The sequence below is a fragment of the Ranitomeya variabilis genome, chromosome 4 (genome assembly GCF_051348905.1).
Source record: "Ranitomeya variabilis isolate aRanVar5 chromosome 4, aRanVar5.hap1, whole genome shotgun sequence".
In the NCBI taxonomy this organism is placed as follows: domain Eukaryota; kingdom Metazoa; phylum Chordata; class Amphibia; order Anura; family Dendrobatidae; genus Ranitomeya; species Ranitomeya variabilis.
Genome location: NC_135235.1, coordinates 610204189 through 610224795, shown reverse-complemented (window position 1 = coordinate 610224795; position 20607 = coordinate 610204189).

Here is a 20607-nt window from a genome sequence, read left to right as displayed (position 1 = left end):
CAAATCCCCAACACGAAGTCGGGGACCAACACAGCGACGGCGGTTAGCGAAACGTTGAGCCTTCTCCTGGGACAATGTCAAATTGTCCACTACGTGAGTCCAAATTTGCTGCAACCTGTCCACCACAGAATCCACACCAGGACAGTCCGAAGGCTCAACCTGCCCCGAAGAAAAACGAGGGTGGAAACCAGAATTACAGAAAAAAGGCGAAACCAAAGTGGCCGAGCTGGCCCGATTATTAAGGGCGAACTCACCAACAGGCAAGAAGGACACCCAATCATCCTGATCAGCAGAAACAAAGCATCTCAGATATGTTTCCAAAGTCTGATTGGTTCGTTCGGTTTGGCCATTTGTCTGAGGATGGAAAGCTGAAGAAAAAGACAAATCAATGCCCATCTTAGCACAAAAGGACCGCCAAAATCTTGAAACAAACTGGGAACCTCTGTCCGACCTGATGTTCTCCGGAATGCCATGTAAACGAACCACATGCTGGAAAAACAATGGAACCAAATCAGAGGAGGAAGGCAATTTAGGCAAAGGTACCAAATGGACCATCTTAGAGAAGCGATCACAAACCACCCAGATAACTGACATCCTCTGAGAGACAGGAAGATCTGAAATAAAATCCATGGAAATATGCGTCCAGGGCCTTTTCGGGACGGCAAGGGCAAAAGCAACCCACTGGCACGAGAACAGCAGGGCTTAGCCTGAGCACAAGTCCCACAGGACTGCACAAAATAACGCACATCTCGTGACAAGGAAGGCCACCAAAAGGATCTAGCCACCAAATCTCTGGTACCAAAGATTCCAGGATGACCAGCCAACACTGAACAATGAACCTCAGAGATAACTCTACTAGTCCATCTATCAGGGACAAACAGCTTCTCCGCTGGGAAACGGTCAGGTCTATCAGCCTGAAACTCCTGCAGCACCCGCCGCAAATCAGGGGAGATGGCAGACAAAATTACCCCCTCTTTGAGAATACCAGCCGGCTCAGGAACTCCCGGAGAATCAGGCACAAAACTCCTTGAAAGGGCATCAGCCTTCACATTCTTAGAACCCGGAAGGTACAAAACCACAAAATTGAAGCGGGAGAAAAACAGCGACCATCGAGCCTGTCTAGGATTCAACCGCTTGGCAGACTCGAGATAAGTCAGATTCTTGTGATCCGTCAAGACCACCACGCGATGTTTGGCTCCTTCAAGCCAATGTCGCCACTCCTCAAATGCCCACTTCATAGCCAACAACTCTCGATTACCCACATCATAATTGCGCTCAGCAGGCGAAAACTTTCTAGAAAAGAAAGCACATGGTTTCATCACAGAGCCATCAGAACCTCTTTGAGACAAAACAGCCCCTGCTCCAATCTCAGAAGCATCCACCTCGACCTGAAACGGGAGCGAAACATCTGGCTGACACAACACAGGGGCAGAAGAAAAACAACGCTTCAGCTCCTGAAAAGCCTCAACGGCCGCAGAGGACCAATTGACCACATCAGCACCTTTCTTGGTCAAATCAATCAATGGTTTAACAACACTAGAAAAATTAGCGATGAAGCGACGGTAAAAATTAGCAAAGCCCAGAAATTTCTGAAGGCTCTTCACAGAAGTAGGCTGAGTCCAATCATAAATGGCCTGAACTTTAACAGGGTCCATCTCGATAGTAGAAGGGGAAAAATGAAGCCCAAAAATGAAACCTTCTGAACTCCAAAGAGACATTTAGACCCCTTCACAAACAAGGAATGAGCACGAAGGACCTGGAACACCATTCTGACCTGCTTCACATGAGACTCCCAATCGTTCGAAAAGACCAAAATATCATCCAAAAATACAATCATGAATCTATCCAGGTACTTTCGGAAGATGTCATGCATAAAGGACTGAAACACAGATGGAGCATTAGAAAGCCCGAATGGCATCACCAAGTACTCAAAATGGCCCTCGGGCGTATTAAATGCTGTTTTCCATTCGTCGCCCCGTTTAATACGCACAAGATTATACGCCCCTCGAAGATCTATCTTGGTGAACCAGCTAGCTCCCTTAATCCGAGCAAACAAATCAGACAGTAGCGGCAAAGGGTACTGAAATTTGACGGTGATTTTATTAAGAAGGCGGTAATCTATACAAGGTCTCAGAGAACCATCCTTCTTGGCCACAAAAAAGAACCCTGCTCCCAACGGTGACGATGACGGGCGAATATGCCCTTTCTCCAAGGACTCCTTTATATAACTCCGCATTGCAGCGTGTTCTGGCACAGATAAATTGAACAGTCGGCCCTTCGGAAACTTACTACCAGGAATCAAATTAATAGCACAATCGCAATCCCTATGAGGAGGTAGGGCACTGGATTTGGGCTCATCAAATACATCCCGGTAATCTGACAAGAACTCAGGGACTTCAGAGGGATGGGAGGACGAAATAGACAACAATGGGACCTCCCCATGTACCCCTTGACAACCCCAACTGGATACAGACATTGATTTCCAATCCAACACAGGATTATGGACCTGTAGCCATGGCAAACCCAAAACGACCACATCATGCAGATTATGCAACACCAAAAAGCGAATATCCTCCTGATGTGCAGGAGCCATGCACATGGTCAATTGAGTCCAGTACTGAGGCTTATTCTTGGCCAAAGGTGTAGCATCAATTCCTCTCAATGGAATAGGATACTGCAAGGGCTCCAAGAAAAAACCACAGCGCCTGGCAAACTCCAAGTCCATCAAATTCAGGGCAGCGCCTGAATCCACAAATGCCATAACAGAATAGGACGACAAAGAGCAAATCAGAGTAACGGACAAAAGAAATTTTGGCTGTACCGTACCAATGGTGGCAGACCTAGCGAACCGTTTAGTGCGCTTAGGACAATCAGAGATAGCATGAGTGGAGTCGCCACAGTAAAAACACAGCCCATTCTGACGTCTGTATTCTTGCCGTTCAGCTCTGGTCAAGGTCCTATCACATTGCATAGGCTCAGGCTTCTGCTCAGGAAATGGTGCACATTTTTGCGCTCACGTAAGCGTCGATCGATCTGAATGGCCAAGGACATAGACTCATTCAGACCAGCAGGCGTGGGAAATCCCACCATAACATCCTTAAGGGCTTCAGAAAGACCCTTTCTGAAAATTGCCGCCAGGGCACACTCATTCCACTGAGTAAGCACAGACCACTTTCTGAACTTCTGACAATATACCTCCGCTTCATCCTGACCCTGACACAAAGCCAGCAAAATTTTCTCTGCCTGATCCACTGAATCTGGTTCATCATAAAGCAATCCAAGCGCCAGAAAAAACGCATCTACATTACGCAATGCAGGATCTTCTGGCGCAAGGGAAAATGCCCAGTCTTCAGGGTCGCCACGTAGCAAAGAAATAATGATTTTTACTTGCTGAATGGGGTCACCAGAGGAGCAGGGTTTCAAAGCAAAAAACAATCTACAATTATTTTTGAAATTCAGGAACTTAGATCTATCCCCAGAAAACAAATCAGGAATTGGAATTCTGGGTTCTAACATTGGGTTCTGAACTACATAATCTTGAATGCTTTGTACCTTTGCAGTGAGTTGATCCACACAAGAGGACAGACCTTGAATGTCCATATCTACACCTGTGTCCTGAACCACCCAGAGGTTAAGGGGAAAAGAAATACAAAACACACTGCAGAGAAAAAAAATGGTCTCAGAACTTCTCTTATCCCTCTATTGAGATGCATTAACACTTTGTGGGCCAGCTGTACTGTTATGTTGGGCTGGTGGTTAGGAGCACTAGAAATGACCAGATGAGCAAACTATCAATACAGGACGAGCTCTGGGAAGTGGGAGCTCTGCTGACCGCAACCCCTAATCCTATCACAACAACTAGAAATAGCCGTGGAGCGTTCCTGACTCTGCCTAGACGCCTCTTCACAGCCTAAGAACTAACTACCCCTAAAGATAGAAAATACAGCCTACCTTGCCTCAGAGAAATTCCCCAAAGAAATAGGCAGCCCCCACATATATTGACTGTGAGTTAAGATGGAAGTCACAAACACAGGAATGAAATAGATTTCAGCATAGGAGGCCAGACTTACTAAACAGACTGAGGATAGAAAAGGTATCTTTGCGGTCAGCATAAAAAACTAACAAAAAACCACGCAGAGTGTGCAAAAGAAACCACCGCACCGACTCACGGCGCGGTGGTGCCACTCTGCATCCCAGAGCTTCCAGCTAACAAGATAAAATCATAATAGCAAGCTGGACAAAAACACAGTGGTAACAAATAAGCTAGTAGGGACTTAGCTTTTGCTGAAGTAGACAGGTCATCTGAAAGATCCAAGAGAACTGAACCAGTACTAGAACATTGTCAGCTGGCATCAAGTAACGATCTGAGTGGAGTTAAATAGAGGAGCCAGCCAAGACCTGAACGAGATCAGCTGGAGAAGAAATCTCAGAACCAGCAGCTCCACTCACAGCCACCAGAGGGAGTCCATGAACAGAACTCGCCGAAGTACCATTCATAACCACAGGAGGGAGCTCGAGAACAGAATTCACAACAGGGCGGGGTCAGTGCTGTGAGGAGAACAAGATGATGGAAGATTACAGCGCTAAGCTCCTCCAATGGCAGCTGCAGCATTCCCTCCTCTGCTGTATCAGTGCTGGAGGATGCAGGGCTGAGGGTGAGAAGATCAGTGCTGGAGGATGCAGGGCTGAGTGTGAGAAGATTATTGCTGGAGGATGCAGGGCTGAGGGTGAGAAGATCAGTGCTGGAGGAGGCAGGGCTGAGAGTGAGAGGATCAGTGCTGAGGATGCAGGGCTGAGGGTGAGAGGATCAGTGCTGGAGGATGCAGGGCTGAGAGTGAGAGGATCAGTGCTGGAGGAGGCAGGGCTGAGGGCTAGAGGATCAGTGCTGGAGGATGCAGGGCTGAGGGCCAGAGGATCAGTGCTGGAGGATGCAGGGCTGAGAGTGAGAGGATCAGTGCTGGAGGATGCAGGGCTGAGGGTGCGAGGGTCAGTGCTGGAGGATGCAGGGCTGAGGGTGAGAGGATCAGGGCTGGAGGATGCAGGGATGAGGGTGAGAGGATCAGTGCTGGAGGATGCAGGGCTGAGGTGAGAGGATCAGTGCTGGAGGATGCAGGGCTGAGAGTGAGAAGATCAGTGCTGGAGGATGCAGGGCTGAGGGTGAGAGGATTAGTGCTGGAGGATGCAGGGCTGAGGGTGAGAGGATCAGTGCAGGAGGATGCAGGGCTGAGGGCCAGAGGATCAGTGCTGGAGGATGCAGGGCTGAGAGTGAGAGGATCAGTGCTGGGGGAGGCAGGGCTGAGGGCTAGAGGATCAGTGCTGGAGGATGCAGGGCTGAGGGCCAGAGGATCAGTGCTGGAGGATGCAGCGCTGAGGGTGATAGGATCAGTGCTGGAGGATGCAGGGCTGAGGGTGAGAGGATCAGTGCTGGAGGATGCAGGGCTGAGGGTGAAAGGATCAGTGCTGGAGGATGCAGGACTGAGGGTGAGAGGATTAGTGCTGGAGGATGCAGGGCTGAGGGTGAGAGGATCAGTGCAGGAGGATGCAGGGCTGAGGGCCAGAGGATCAGTGCTGGAGGATGCAGGGCTGAGAGTGAGAGGATCAGTGCTGGGGGAGGCAGGGCTAAGGGCTAGAGGATCAGTGCTGGAGGATGCAGGGCTGAGGGCCAGAGGATCAGTGCTGGAGGATGCAGGGCTGAGGGTGATAGGATCAGTGCTGGAGGATGCAGGGCTGAGGGTGAGAGGATCAGTGCTGGAGGATGCAGGGCTGAGGGTGAGAGGATCAGTGCTGGAGGATGCAGGGCTGAGGTGAGAGGATCAGTGCTGGAGGATGCAGGGCTGAGGGTGATAGGATCAGTGCTGGAGGATGCAGGGCTGAGTGTGAGAGGATCAGTGCTGGAGGATGCAGGGCTGAGAGTGAGAGGATCAGTGCTGGAGGATGCAGGGCTGAGGTGAGATGATCAGTGCTGGAGGATGCAGGGCTGAGAGTGAGAAGATCAGTGCTGGAGGATGCAGGGCTGAGGATGAGAGGATTAGTGCTGTAGGATGCAGGGCTGAGGGTGAGAGGATCAATGCAGGAGGATGCAGGGCTGAGGGCGAGGATCAGTGCTGGAGGATGCAGGGCTGAGAGTGAGAGGATCAGTGCTGGGGGAGGCAGGGCTGAGGGCCAGAGGATCAGTGCTGGAGGATGCAGGGCTAAGGGTGAGAGGAGGGCTCAGGCCTGTGTGTGCAAACACTAGCAATGGAGTTGAAATCCCCTGCTCCTAGAAAGCAATGTCACATGAAGAAATCCAGCTGCCTGCAGAAAGGAGTGAGTATATCTTGCAGATTGTGAGCCTTCGGGGGTAGGGTCCTCTCTCCTCCTGTACCAGTTATGACTTGTATTGTTTAAGATTATTGTACTTGTTTTTATTATGTATACCCCTCCTTACTTGTAAAGCGCCATGGAATAAATGGCGCTATAACAATAAATAATAATAATATGTATATGCTCAATGTATAAAGTGTGTATATGTGCAAGTCATGTGTTTGTGGTTTGTGTATGTGTATATATATGTACCATCTGTAAATGTATATATGTACTGTGTGTATATATCTATATATGTATATACTGTACAGACCAAAAGTTTGGACACACCTACTCATTTAAAGATTTTTCTGTATTTTCATGACTATGAAAATTGTACATTCACACTGAATGCATCAAAACTATGAACTAACACATGTGGAATTATATACTTAACAAAAAAGTGTGAAACAACAGAAATTATGTCTTATATTCTAGGTTCTTCAAAGTAGCCACCTTTTGCTTTGATGACTGCTTTGCACACTCTTGGCATTCTCTTGATGAGCTTCAAGAGGTAGTCACCAGGAATGGTTTTCACTTCACAGGTGTGCCCTGTCGGGTTTAATAAGTGGGATTTCTTGCCTTATAAATGGTGTTGGGACCATCAGTTGTGTTGTGCAGAAGTCTGGTGGATACACAGCTGATAGTCCTACTGAATAGACTTTTAGAATCTGTATTATGGCAAGAAAAAAGCAACGAAGTAAAAAAAAACGAGTGTCCATCATTACTTTAAGAAATGAAGGTCAGTCAGTCCGAAAAATTGGGCAAACTTTGAAAGTGTCCCCAAGTGCAGTGGCAAAAACCATCAAGCGCTACAAAGAAACTGGCTCACATAAGGACCGCCCCAGGAAAGGAAGACCAAGAGTCACCTCTGCTTCTGAGGATAAGTTTATCCGAGTCACCAGCCTCAGAAATCACAGGTTAACAGCAGCTCAGATTAGAGACCAGGTCAATGCCACACAGAGTTCTAGCAGCAGACACATCTCTACAACAACTGTTAAGAGGAGACTTTGTGCAGCAGGCCTTCATGGCAAAATAGCTGCTAGGAAACCACTGCTAAGGACAGGCAACAAGCAGAAGAGACTTGTTTGTGCTAAAGAACACAAGGAATGGACATTAGACCAGTGGAAATTTGTGCTTTGGTCTGATGAGTCCAAATTTGAGATCTTTGGTTCCAACCACTGTGTCTTTGTGCGATGCAGAAAAGGTGAATGGATGGACTCTACATGCCTGGTTCCCACCATGAAGCATGGAGGAGGAGGTATGATGGTGTGGGGGTGCTTTGCTGGTGATACTGTTGGGGATTTTTTCAAAATTGAAGGCATACTGAACCAGCATGGCTACCACAGCATCTTGCAGCGGCATGCTATTCCATCCATGACCCCAAACACACCTCCAGGCTGTGTAAGGGCTATTTGACCAAGAAGGAGAGTGATGGGGTGCTACGCCAGATGACCTGGCCTCCACAGTCACCAGACCTGAACCCAGCCGAGATGGTTTGGGGTGAGCTGGACCACAGAGTGAAGGCAAAAGGGCCAACAAGTGCTAAGCATCTCTGGGAACTCCTTCAAGATTGTTGGAAGACCATTCCCGGGGACTACCTCTCGAAGCTCATTAAGAGAATGTAAAGAGTGTGCAAAGCAGTCATCAAAGCAAAAGGTGGCTACTCTTGAAGGAGTTCCCAGAGTATCGTATCGTATCGTATCGCCGCCCGAATAGCGGCTTCCTCAGGGAAAAGATATCATTTCATATCTTTTCCCTGAGGAAGCCGCTATTCGGGCGGCGATACGCGTGGGAGCCTTACCCACACTTTGCTTCCCTACTTCACATAGATCCTCTCTATGGCTTTGGACTGTTGGTATGATGGTTTTTTTTTATGGGATTGAGGTCTTTAGGCTATTGCATTATCTAGCTCTCCCTCTCCCCTCCCCTCTCAGGTCCTATGTGTACCATCTTTCAGCCATTTATTCAATTGTATTTCATCCTTGGTGCATTTTCTTACCAGGGTATTTTTGCCATATGACTAGGGTCTTGATACTGTTGAAGTTTTTCTGCACATCAATTATGCACAATATTCTGGGGAGTTATGGTATTGCAACATGAACACCACACCATTGAGTGGTTATTAACTTTTGCATTTTGTCTGTGCAGCTAGATCATTGTGATGATCACCTTATTGTGGGAAGCATATGTTTTGTGGGTTGTCATTTTCCTCATTTAGGATTTGACAAATATTCTAATATAGGCATGTTGTTTTGCATGTTTGCAATTTTTAAGTGTTTTTAATCGTTTTGTGGTGTCATTCTTTGTATGCACGTATATGTAGTTTTTGAGGTTCATTGCCAATAAAAATTATTTTGATATTGATATATGTTTGGAGGTGTTCCTATTCATGTGGGCATGATCTTTCTCTTGTTCTTTTTCTCATACATTACATGATGTAGCTCCTCCATCACGTTCTGCTCCCTGATCCTCACCTGTGTGCTCTGGGTCGCCGCTTCTGTGCGGTGCCCGGCGGGGACATTGGTCTCCTGGGGCTCTCATCCCATATCCCGCGCTGTCTGCTCCTGCTCTGCGCGTGCCCCCGCAGGTCTCCGGGCATGTCTCTAAGGGCGCGCGCACTCCCAGTGTCTTAAAGAGACAGCGCGTCATTTTCAAAATTGCTTTCAGCCAATGGCTGGGTGTCTTGCATTATTTCAATGCTTCCTGCTGCTATTCCCAGGTTCCTCGTACCTTGGTGTCAGTATTACGTCAGTATCCTGCTAATTCCGTTTGTCTCCTCAGTGTGCCAGCTGTGCCTCTATATGTCTCCTAGGACGTCGCCTGAACTTCCTGCACCAGTTCTTACCTGCTCCAGGCCGCTACCTGTCTCTTCGGCCTGCCGTCAGTCGAGTGCTTCGCTACCTGCAATACCAGCCAGTCCACCAGTTCCCCTGGGTCAGCTTCCACGTGTCCAGGGTCTAACTGAAGGTAGCATCTGTGTTCCTCGGGCATTCCAATCCGACCCTGTTTGAGGGGTCTTACTACGGGTGTCTGGGGCTCGCATAGTCACCCCCCCTTTGGAGCCCCCCGGAGAGTGGTCCCGTGGTTCCACAAAAATTGCAATAAACGAATGTACACTGAAACATCTGTGCCTCCGTTTCCACTCGTTATACATTACTTATCCTGTACTGATCTTGAGTTACATCCTGTATTATATTCCAGAGCTGCACTCACTATTCTGCTGTTACAGTCACTGTGTACATACATTACATTACTTATCCTGTACTGATGCTGAGCACAGACAGTTTTAGACAAAGTGGGTCCCTGGGCAAAAGTTTAAAGTTGGGCCCCAAATGCTCAAAGCATCATACAGAAACATTTCTGTTGTATTTACAGTGGGGAAAAAAGTATTTAGTCAGCCACCAATTGTGCAAGTTCTACCACTTAAAAAGATGAGAGAGGCCTGTAATTGACATCATAGGTAGACCACAACTATGAGAGTCAAAATGAGAAAATAAATCCAGAAAATCACTTTGTTTGATTTGGCAAAATTTATTTTGCAAATTATGGTGGAAAATAAGTATTTGGTCACCTAAAAACATGCAAGATTTCTGGCTCTCACAGACCTATAACTTCTTTTCTAAGAGGCTCTTCTGTCCTCCACTCATTACGTGTAGTGATGGCACCTGTTTGAACTTGTTATCAAGAATAAAAGACACCTGTCCACAACCTCAAACAGTCACACTCCAAACTCCACTATGGTGAAGACCAAAGAGCTGTCGAAGGACACCAGAAAAAAAATTGTAGCCCTGTATCAGGCTGGGAAGACTGAATCTGTAATAGGCAAGCAGCTTGGTGTGATGAAATCAACTGTGGGAGCAATAAAAAGAAAATGGAAAACATACAAGACCACTGATAATCTCTCTCGATCTGGGGCTCCATGCAAGAGCTCACCCCATGGGGTCAAAATGATCACAAGAACGGTGAGCAAAAATCCCAGAACCACACGGGGGAAACTAGTGAATGACCTGCACAGAGCTGGGACCACGGTAACAGTAACACATTACGCAGCCAGGGACTCAGATCCTGCAGTGCCAGATGTGTCCCCCTGCTTAAGCCAGTACATATCCGGGCCCGTTAGAAGTTTGCTAGAGAACATTTGGAAGAGTATTGGGAGAATGTCATATGGTCTGATGAAACCAAAGTAGAACTGTTTGGTAGAAACAAAATTCGTTGTGTTTGGAGGAGCCAGAATGCCGAGTTGAATCCAAAGAACACCATACCTACTGTGAAGCATGGGGTTGGCAACATCATGCTTTGGGGCTGTTTCTCTGCAAAGGGAACAGGATGACTGATCCGTGTATATGAAAGCATGAATGGGGCCACGTATTATGAGATTTTGAGTGCAAACCTTCCATCAGCAAGGGCATTGAAGATGAAACATGAATGGGTTTTTCAGCATGATAATGAAGACAAGCACACCGCCAGGACAACGAAGGAGTAGCTTCATAAGAAGTATATGAAGGTCCTGGAGTAGCCTGGCCAGTCTCCAAATCTCAACCACATAGAAAACCTTTGGAGGGAGTTGAAAGCTTGTGTTGCCCAGCGACAGGCCCAAAACATCACTGCTCTAGAGGAGATCTGCATGGAGGAATGGGCCAACATACCTTCAACAGTGTGTGCCAATCTTGTGAAGACTTACAGAAAACATTTGACCTCTGTCATTGCCAACAAAATAACAAAATATTGAGATGAACTTTTGATAATGACCAAATACTTATTTTCCACCATAATTTGCAAAATAAATCTTGCCAAATCAGACAAGGTGATTTTCTGAATTTGTTTTCTCATTTTGACTCTCATAGTTGTGGTCTACCTATGATGTCATTTACAGGCCTCTCTCATCTTTTTAAGTGGGAGAACTTGCACAATTGGTGGATGACTAAATACTTTTTTTTCCCCACTGTACGTGCGTGTGAGTTCAGGCCGTTAAACAAGCGTAATCAACAATAATGAAGTCGTTGTTTCCTGGCCTCTTCACTCTGGCTGAGGAAGAATGATCGGGACAGACAGTCCTCAATACAGTATAATGCAGATCCCATATAGTAAATATAGTAGAATGCACTCCCCACGGTCCTTGATAGAGTATAATGCAGCCCCCCTCAGAGTATAATGCACCCCCTCAGAGTATAATATAGCCCACTGACACACACAGTGTAATGCAGCCCGACAGAGTATAATGCAGTCCCCTCAGAGTACAATGCAGCCTCCACACACACAGTATAATGTAGCCCCCTCACACACACAGTATAATTCAGCCCCCCACACAAACACACACAGTATATTGCAGCCCCCTCACACACAGAATAATGCAGCCCAACACACAGTATAATGCAGCCTCACCCACACACAGTATAATGCAGCACCCCACTAACAGAATAACGCAGCCCCCACAAATCCAGCAGAGTGCAGCCTCCCCGCACACAGTATAATGTAGCCCCCCAAACACACAGTATAATGCAGCCCCCCACACACAGTATAATGCAGCCCCCCACTCACAGTATAATACTGCCCTCACACAGTATAGTGCAGCCCCCCACACACACACTGTAGTGCAGAGACATACACACACAATACTTACCTCTCCTCCTTGTTCCCCTGCTGCGCTGGCTTCTGAAACGTATCTCATCAGCTTCACTGCTGGCATACACTGCTGAGTCAGAGGCAGAGGGGCAGCTATTAGAGGCACACCACTGGCTGGGGGTCCCAGGAGGAGCAGGGGCCCTAGGCACCTGCTTGCCCCTAACGCTAACGCCGGTCCTGATCCTGAGTTACAACCTGTATTATACCCCAGAGCTGCGATCACTATTCTGCTGGTGCAGTCACTGTATACATAAATTACATTACTTATCCTGTACTGATCCTGATTTACATCCTGTAATACACCCCAGAGTTGTACTCACTATTCTGCTGGTGCAGTCACTGTGTACATACATTACATTACTTATCCTGTACTGATCCTGAGTTACATCCTGTATTATACTCCAGAGGTGCACTCACTATTCTGCTGGTGCAGTCACTGTGTACTTACATTACATCAGGAGCGGACACTGTCAGCTTGGGGCCCCTATGCAAGAAATGTGTCTATATATATATATAGACACACATATATATACAGTTACATGAAAAAGTTTGGGCACCCCTATTAATCTTAAGCTTAATGTTTTATAAAAATTGTTTTTTTTTGCAAAAGCTATTTCAGTTTCATATATCTAATAACTGTTGGACACAGTAATGTTTCTGCCTTGAAATGAGGTTTATTGTACTAACAGAAAATGTGCAATCTGCATTCAAACAAAATTTGACAGGTGCATAAGTATGGGCACCCTTATCATTTTCTTGTTTTAAATACTCCTACCTACTTTTTACTGACTTACTAAAGCACTTTTTTTGCTTTTGTAACCTCATTGAGCTTTGAACTTCATAGCCAGGTGTATGCAATTATGAGAAAAGCTACTTAAAGTGTCCACTTGCAAGTTGTTCTCCTGTTTGAATCTCCTCTGAAGAGTGGCATCATGGGCTCCTCAAAACAACTGTCAAATGATCTGAAAACAAAGATTATTCAACATAGTTGTTCAGGGGAAGGATACAAAAAGCTGTCTCAGAGATTTAACCTGTCAATTTCCACTGTGAGGAACATAGTAAGGAAATGGAAGAACACAGGTACAGTTCTTGTTAAGGCCAGAAGTGGCAGGCCAAGAAAAACATCAGAAAGGCAGAGAAGAAGAATGGTGAGATCAGTCAAGGACAATCCTCAGACCACCTCCAGAGAGCTGCAGCATCAACTTGCTGCAGATGGTGTCACTGTGCATCGGTCAACTGTACAACGCACTTTGCACAAGGAGAAGCTGTATGGGAGAGTGATGCGAAAGGAGCCGTTTTTGCAAGCACGCCACAAACAGAGTCGGCTGAGGTATGCAAAAGCACATTTGGAGAAGCCAATTTCTTTTTGGAAGAAGGTCCTGTGGACTGATGAAACCTAGATTGAGTTGTTTGGTCATACAAAAAGGCGTTATGCATGGCGGCAAAAAAACACAGCATTCCAAGAAAAACACTTGCTACCCACAGTAAAATTTGGTGGAGGTTCCATCATGATTTGGGGCTGTGTGGCCAATGCCGGCACCTGGAATCTTGTTAAAGTTGAGGGATGCATGGATTCCTCTCAGTATCAGCAGATTCTTGACAATAACGTTCATGATTCAGTGACAAAGTTGAAGTTACGCAGGGGATGGATCTTTCAGCAAGATTAACAATGATGCAAAACACCGCTCCAAATCTACTCAGGCATTCATGCAGAAGAACAATTACACTGTTTTGGAATGGCCATCCCAGTCCCCAGACCTGAATATCATTGAACATCTGTGGGATCATTTGAAGAGGGCTGTCCATGCTCGGCGACCATCAAACTTAACTGAACTGGAATTGTTTTGTAAAGAGGAATGGTCAAAATACCTTCATCCAGGATCCAGGAACTCATTAAAAGCTACAGGAAGCGACTAGAGGCTGTTATTTTTGCAAAAGGAGGATCTACTAAATATTAATGTCACTTTTCTGGTGAGGTGCCCATACTTATGCACCTGTCAAATTTTGTTTGAATGCAGATTGCACATTTTCTGTTAGCACAATAAACCTCATTTCAAGGCAGAAACATTACTGTGTCCAACAGTTATTAGATATATGAAACTGAAATAGCTGTTGCAAAAAAAACAATTTTTATAAAACATTAAGCTTAAGATTAATAGGGGTGCCCAAACTTTTTCATGTAACTGTATATATATTACATAGTCTCCTTTTTTATGTATCTCCTTATTACACAGTGCCCTCTGTTGCTATGTACAGCTCAGTCCCTTACATATCGGATTATATAGAGCCCTGACTTTATTACATACCGTCCTCTCTTGTTAGATGTATAATGCAATGATGGCTGATGGAGTATGGGAAAGCTTCTTTTCTAATGGAGGAGCTGATGAACTTGTTGTCTCGTCACCGGCACCATAATCAGCAGTGATTTTATATCTAACAAATAAAAGAGGACGCTGTGAATAACAAAAATAACAAGAATAAACTATGTAAGACACAGCACTGTACATAACAGCAGAGAAAGCTATATAATAAGGGACGGCACCATATATGACTAGAGAAACTATGTGACTAAAGGTACCGTCACACTCAGCGACGCTGCAGCGATATAGACAACGATCCGACCTAAGCTAGATCGCTGGAGCGTCGCTGTTTAGGTCACTGTAGAGACGTCAAACACACCAACTCCCGAACGATGCAGGAGCGATCCAGTGACGTAACAGCGACTCACTTATCGTTCTCGCTGGTTGTTAGCTCCATGTCAAACAGCTAGAGTGTAACGATCCGACAAATTGCAGCGTAGCCAGATAGGCGTGTTTCTCCACATGGAGACACCCAGGATGTGACGTCCCGGAATATAAACCGCGACTCTACAGCGATTCAGTCGTTCCCTATTGTTTGAGAGCTGCGTATTCATTCTGCCTTTCCAGCGTCCTGTCCAGAACGACCCTCCGCCAGCTACGATCCTCTTCTCCTGTGAGCGTTCTGTCCGGAACGCCGTACTCAGTATACTGCAGGCGTCTTCATCGGTTCTTTTCTTGCTCATCAACGGTATGAAATATCTTTGAGTTGTTGTTTGTTTCTTCTGTGTATAGTTATGGCTATGCAGCAATGCTTATCTATGTACAAGGTAAAATGATGTATAAAACATCTCTGGCAGCTATCTTGTGCATCTGGCAAGCGGACGCACAAGATGGAGGCACTTTAGGATACGGTTAGCAACTCTTTTGCGCTGGCTGCCATTTTGTGCGCACACTATATGGAAAGGTAAACCAACTCTTTTGTGTCTGCCTTGGCTTGGCTGGCCCTGGCCTGCTCCGCTAGTTAATAAAAACAGCACACAACATAACGGTAATAATAAACTTTTTTTTTGTGGGAAAAACTGGTAATATAAACTTTTTTTTTTTCTTAAACTATTACCAAACAATAAGAAAAAAAAAGAAAATTAAATTCTCCCACGGCTCAACAGGTGTCGCAGCGTGCGGCCCTGCTGCTTTACTTGCTCCAGCAGGAGCGCTGCTGTCCGTTCCAGGCGCTTTTGCTTTGCCAGCAGCTCTCTCACGGTGGGCGATTCTGTGGATAGAAGAGGTTGGAGAACGGACGGTGATTACGCTGCAAATACGGCATGTGTGAACATACCCTGAGATTTACTACACACTCAATTTGGTCCTGTCCCAGAGGGCGAGAACGTGTTTTTTTTTGTCGTTTTTTTAGTTGTCAAATGTGACATCCCACCGGTAACCCCTCCCACTGTCTGTATACTTACGGAGAAGGGACGCCGGTTCTTCATCCCCGGAAGAGGTGCTGCTGACCTCCCATCCCCTCGCTCGGGCCACAGCTGCCGCAGCTGCCGCAGCTAAAAGGAAGCAAATACATATCTGGTTAACAATTGAACACGCTGTGGGGAAGCGCTCGCAGTTTTGGTCACTTACGAATGCTCGCCTCTGGTGAGAATGCCGCCGACCCGGGGGAGGAAGATGAGTGGCGGAAGGGTGGTGTTGGTGGTGTTGCGGCTTGCGGAGGGGTGCCAGCGCGCCTGGTCCTTACTGCGTCTGTAATGTATACAATATTTCAGCTCCCCTCTAATGTCCCGTATGACGTAATAAAATTGCAAAGAATGATGGTTAACATACGTGATGTCCCGGGCTGTGGGCTGCCGCTGGTGGCGGATGAGGTGCTGGCTGGTGCTGGTGCCGGTTGCCGGTGCCGTCTCTCTACACAAACATTAAAGAACATCAATATTTAGACACCAAAAGTACAGGGCTCCAGAATAAAAAAAAATACCTAGGCGCCATTGGCGGCAAAAGTTAGGAGCCAAATCTAATTTTTAGTCGCCAAATGTACGTACATATATAGAAAATAGAGATCACTCTTCCCAGTGATGCTATACTCTGCATTGTCTGGGGGCTCTAGTGTTCAATGGTCTGCCTGGCCTGGGACACGTATTATTGCATAACTAGGAAGCGCCTTACGGCAACGCGCGTCTCCTGATTCCCCCCTCCCGGCAATTGCGGACATCCCAAAATTTTATATCTTGGTGGAGATTCTGGAACCCCTGACCTGACCATTTTTCACATTCCAACCCTCCCGGCAGCGTGCGTCTCCCGATTCCCCCATACTGGTACTTACCACGCCTTGTCTCCGCCCGCAACTCTGCCAGAAGCTGTGGGGTCTTATAGCGGAGGTCAGCCCACTTTTTCCGCAGCTGCAGCGCACTGCGGCGGATACCGAACCTCCTCTCCATCATGTGCCCAATGCGGCGCAGCACCTCCTGCTTGTGCAGGTTTGGGTGGGCAGGTCCAGTCTGCAGGCCCTCATAATCCAGGGCATACATTTTGCGCACAAAAAATGACAGTTCGGTCTGCCCCAGAGGAGCAGAACGTTGTCGCGCCGCCATTTTCCCTGCAAAGACGCTGAACCGCCTAACCACGGCCAGAGGAGGTCCTTCAGGCGTGATGCCGCACGATCCGAATCGCTATAGCGTCTCCGTTTATGCACAGCGTCGCGGTTGTGGCGCCGGCTCCAGAAATCACTCTTTGGCGTTCCCGGTTTCAAGCCGCAGCGCTCATCGTCCTGGTTTCAGCGTTCCAGCGGCTTGTAGTGATTTTAGTGTATCAATGGGGAATGGCTGTTGCATCAACGCTGCTTATTAGCCATGCGTATTTAACGGACATATAATATGCAGCAAATACGCGATGTGTGAACGCTACCTTATAGTATTCGATGACTTGTGTCAGTTTTGAAAATCATAACTACTAATTCTTTTTTGGGGGTTTTCAGGTTGCCATGTCTATTACAAATGTACCTGTGATTGTAGAGGCTGCGTTGTTGGTTGAAGCTCACCGCCAGCTGGAGGCTCACGCGCGGAACACTCGTACAAAGCGACAGCACCGCATGTGGACCAGACAGTGGCTGCAGAAGAGGAATCAATTGTCCAATATAGGCCTAATAAGGGAACTGCAGAACAACCCGCATGATTTCAGGAACTACCTGCGAATGTCTGAGGATTCCTTTAATGTGCTACTTGCTGCTGTGGAACCTTCTATCAGGCGGTAAAAAATACAAGGATGCGAGCTGCTGTCCCTGTGGATGAGAGACTGGCTGTCACGCTGCGGTTCCTGGCGACTGGCAGGTCTATGCAAGACTAGCATTACTGCGCAGCTATTTCCCGATCCCTGCTCAGCGTCATCATCCCAGAGACATGTAAAGCAATCGTCTCAGCTTTACACCACACTTACATGCCTTTCCCAGAGACCCAGGATGATTGGAAAGAGATTTCCCATGGATTACAGCAGCAATGGCAGTTCCCAAATTGCGGTGGGGCCTTGGATGGGAAACATGTCCGTATCACCCAACCACCACACTCCGGCTCATTTTTCTACAATTACAAGGGTTATTTCAGCATTATTCTCATGGCCCTCGTTAATGCAAACTATGAATTTATAAGTGTGGCTGTAGGGATGAACGGGAGAGTATCTGATGGCGGAGTTTTGGAGCACACCGATTTTGGGGACCGCTTGAAAGAACAGAAACTGGCCTTGCCGCCCAACAGTGACACAACTGGAAACATGAACTTTGTGTTTGTCGGAGATGAGGCGTTCCCACTGCATCCCAACCTTCTGAAGCCCTTCTCCCAGAAAACTCTGACACCGGAGCGACGCATTTTTAATTACAGACTTTCCAGAGCTAGACGCGTTGTGGAGAATGCTTTTGGTATTATGGCAAACCGATTTCGGGTTTTCCACACTGCACTCAACATGAAACTCTCGTCTATTGACTCTGTGGTGCTTGCCTGTTGCGTCCTGCACAACTTTCTACGCCGCCGTGATGCCAGTGCATACAGCCCTCCACAATATGTTGACTCTGTTGACCCTGCAAACGGAGATGTAACCCAGGGCGAATGGCGTCTAGACGAGCACAGGGTTTCAGGCTTGGAAAGTCTTGGATCCAGAAGGAACTTTGATGATGCGACGATTTGCAGGGAGAAGTACTGTGACTTTTTCAATGGGCCAGGGGCTGTCCCATGGCAGCATCTCCAGCAGTAGCGTAACTGTAGCCATTACTTTAACCATGTATTATGGAATACATTTTTTTGGGTTGATGTGCTCTCGTGTACTTGTACCATGTATTATGGAATATGTTTTTTTGGGTTGATGTGCTCTCGTGTACCATTTTGTTGATGACCCATGCAATTCCTTTTTCTGTCTCGATGTCTACATAAATATATATCTATCTGTGCACATACTCTAGTTCTGTATCAAACATATCAATAAATATATCTATCTATGCACATACTCTACTTCTGTATCAAACATATGAATCCTGGGAGTCCGCAGCATCCTCTGCCCTAGCGCTTTCATGATTTTCATCTCTCTTTCTCTCTATATACACTCACCGGCCACTTTATTAGGTACACCTGTCCAACTTCTTGTTAACACTTAATTTCTAATCAGCCAATCACATGGCGGCAACTCAGTGCATTTAGGCATGTAGACATGGTCAAGACAATCTCCTGCAGTTCAAACCGAGCATCAGTATGGGGAAGAAAGGTGATTTGAGTGCCTTTGCACGTGGCATGGTTGTTGGTGCCAGAAGGGCTGGTCTGAGTATTTCAGAAACTGCTGATCTACTGGGATTTTCACGCACAACCATCTCTAGGGTTTACAGAGAATGGTCCGAAAAATAAAAAAAATCCAGTGAGCGGCAGTTCTGTGGGCGGAAATGCCTTGTTGATGCCAGAGGTCAGAGGAGAATGGGCAGACTGGTTCGAGCTGATAGAAAGGCAACAGTGACTCAAATCGCCACCCGTTACAACCAAGGTAGGCCTAAGAGCATCTCTGAACGCACAGTGCGTCGAACTTTGAGGCAGATGGGCTACAGCAGCAGAAGACCACACCGGGTACCACTCCTTTCAGCTAAGAACAGGAAACTGAGGCTACAATTTGTACAAGCTCATCGAAATTGGACAGTAGAAGATTGGAAAAACGTTGCTTGGTCTGATGAGTCTCGATTTCTGCTGCGACATTCGGATGGTAGGGTCAGAATTTGGCGTAAACAACATGAAAGCATGGATCCATCCTGCCTTGTATGGAGCATCTTTGGGATGTGCAGCCGACAAATCTGCGGCAACTGTGTGATGCCATCATGTCAATATGGACCAAAATCTCTGAGGAATGCTTCCAGCACCTTGTTGAATCTATGCCACGAAGAATTGAGGCAGTTCTGAAGGCAAAAGGGGGTCCAACCCGTTACTAGCATGGTGTACCTAATAAAGTGGCCGGTGAGTGTATATATATACTAGATGGTGGCCCGATTCTAACGCATTGGGTATTCTAGAATATGCATGTCCACGTAGTATATTACACAGCCCACGTAGTATATTGCCCTGCCACTTAGTATATTGCCCAGCTACGTAGTATATTGCCCAGTCACGTAGTATATTGCCCAGCCACGTAGTATATTGCCCAGCCCAGCAATGTAGTATATTGCCCAGCCACGTAGTATATTGCCCAGCCACGTAGTATATTTCCCAGCCACGTAGTATTTTGCCCAGCTACGTAGCATATTGCCCAGTCACGTAGTATATTGCCCAGCCACGTAGTATATTGCCCAGCCACGTAGTATATTGCCCAGCGACGTAGTATATTCCCCAGCGATGTAGTATATTGCCCAGCCACAGAGCCACGTAGTATAGAGACTTAAAAAAATAAATATTTTTTTATTACTTTTGACATGACATATTTTTACTATTGATGCTGCATAGGCATAGGGGATTACGGAGTAGGGGAGGGACAAATAGGACTTATAAAGTTTATTAACATATAAATATATATATATACTCACCTTCCGAAGTCCCGTTGAAGTCCTGCTATACTCACCATCTGCCACCTTTCCCTGGGACCGGAAGCTGCCGCTTGCAATGGAGCGAGCGGTCCCGGGAGCGGGAAAGGCGGTGGAGGGTGAATATAGCAGGTGTTTTTTTTGTTTGTTTTTTTTTTATACTTTTGACATAACATATTTTTACTATTGATGCTGCATAGGCATAGGGGATTACGGAGTAGGTCGAGGGACAAATCGGACTTATAAAGGTTATTAACATATAAATATATATATATATACTCACCTTCCAAAGTCCCGTTGAAG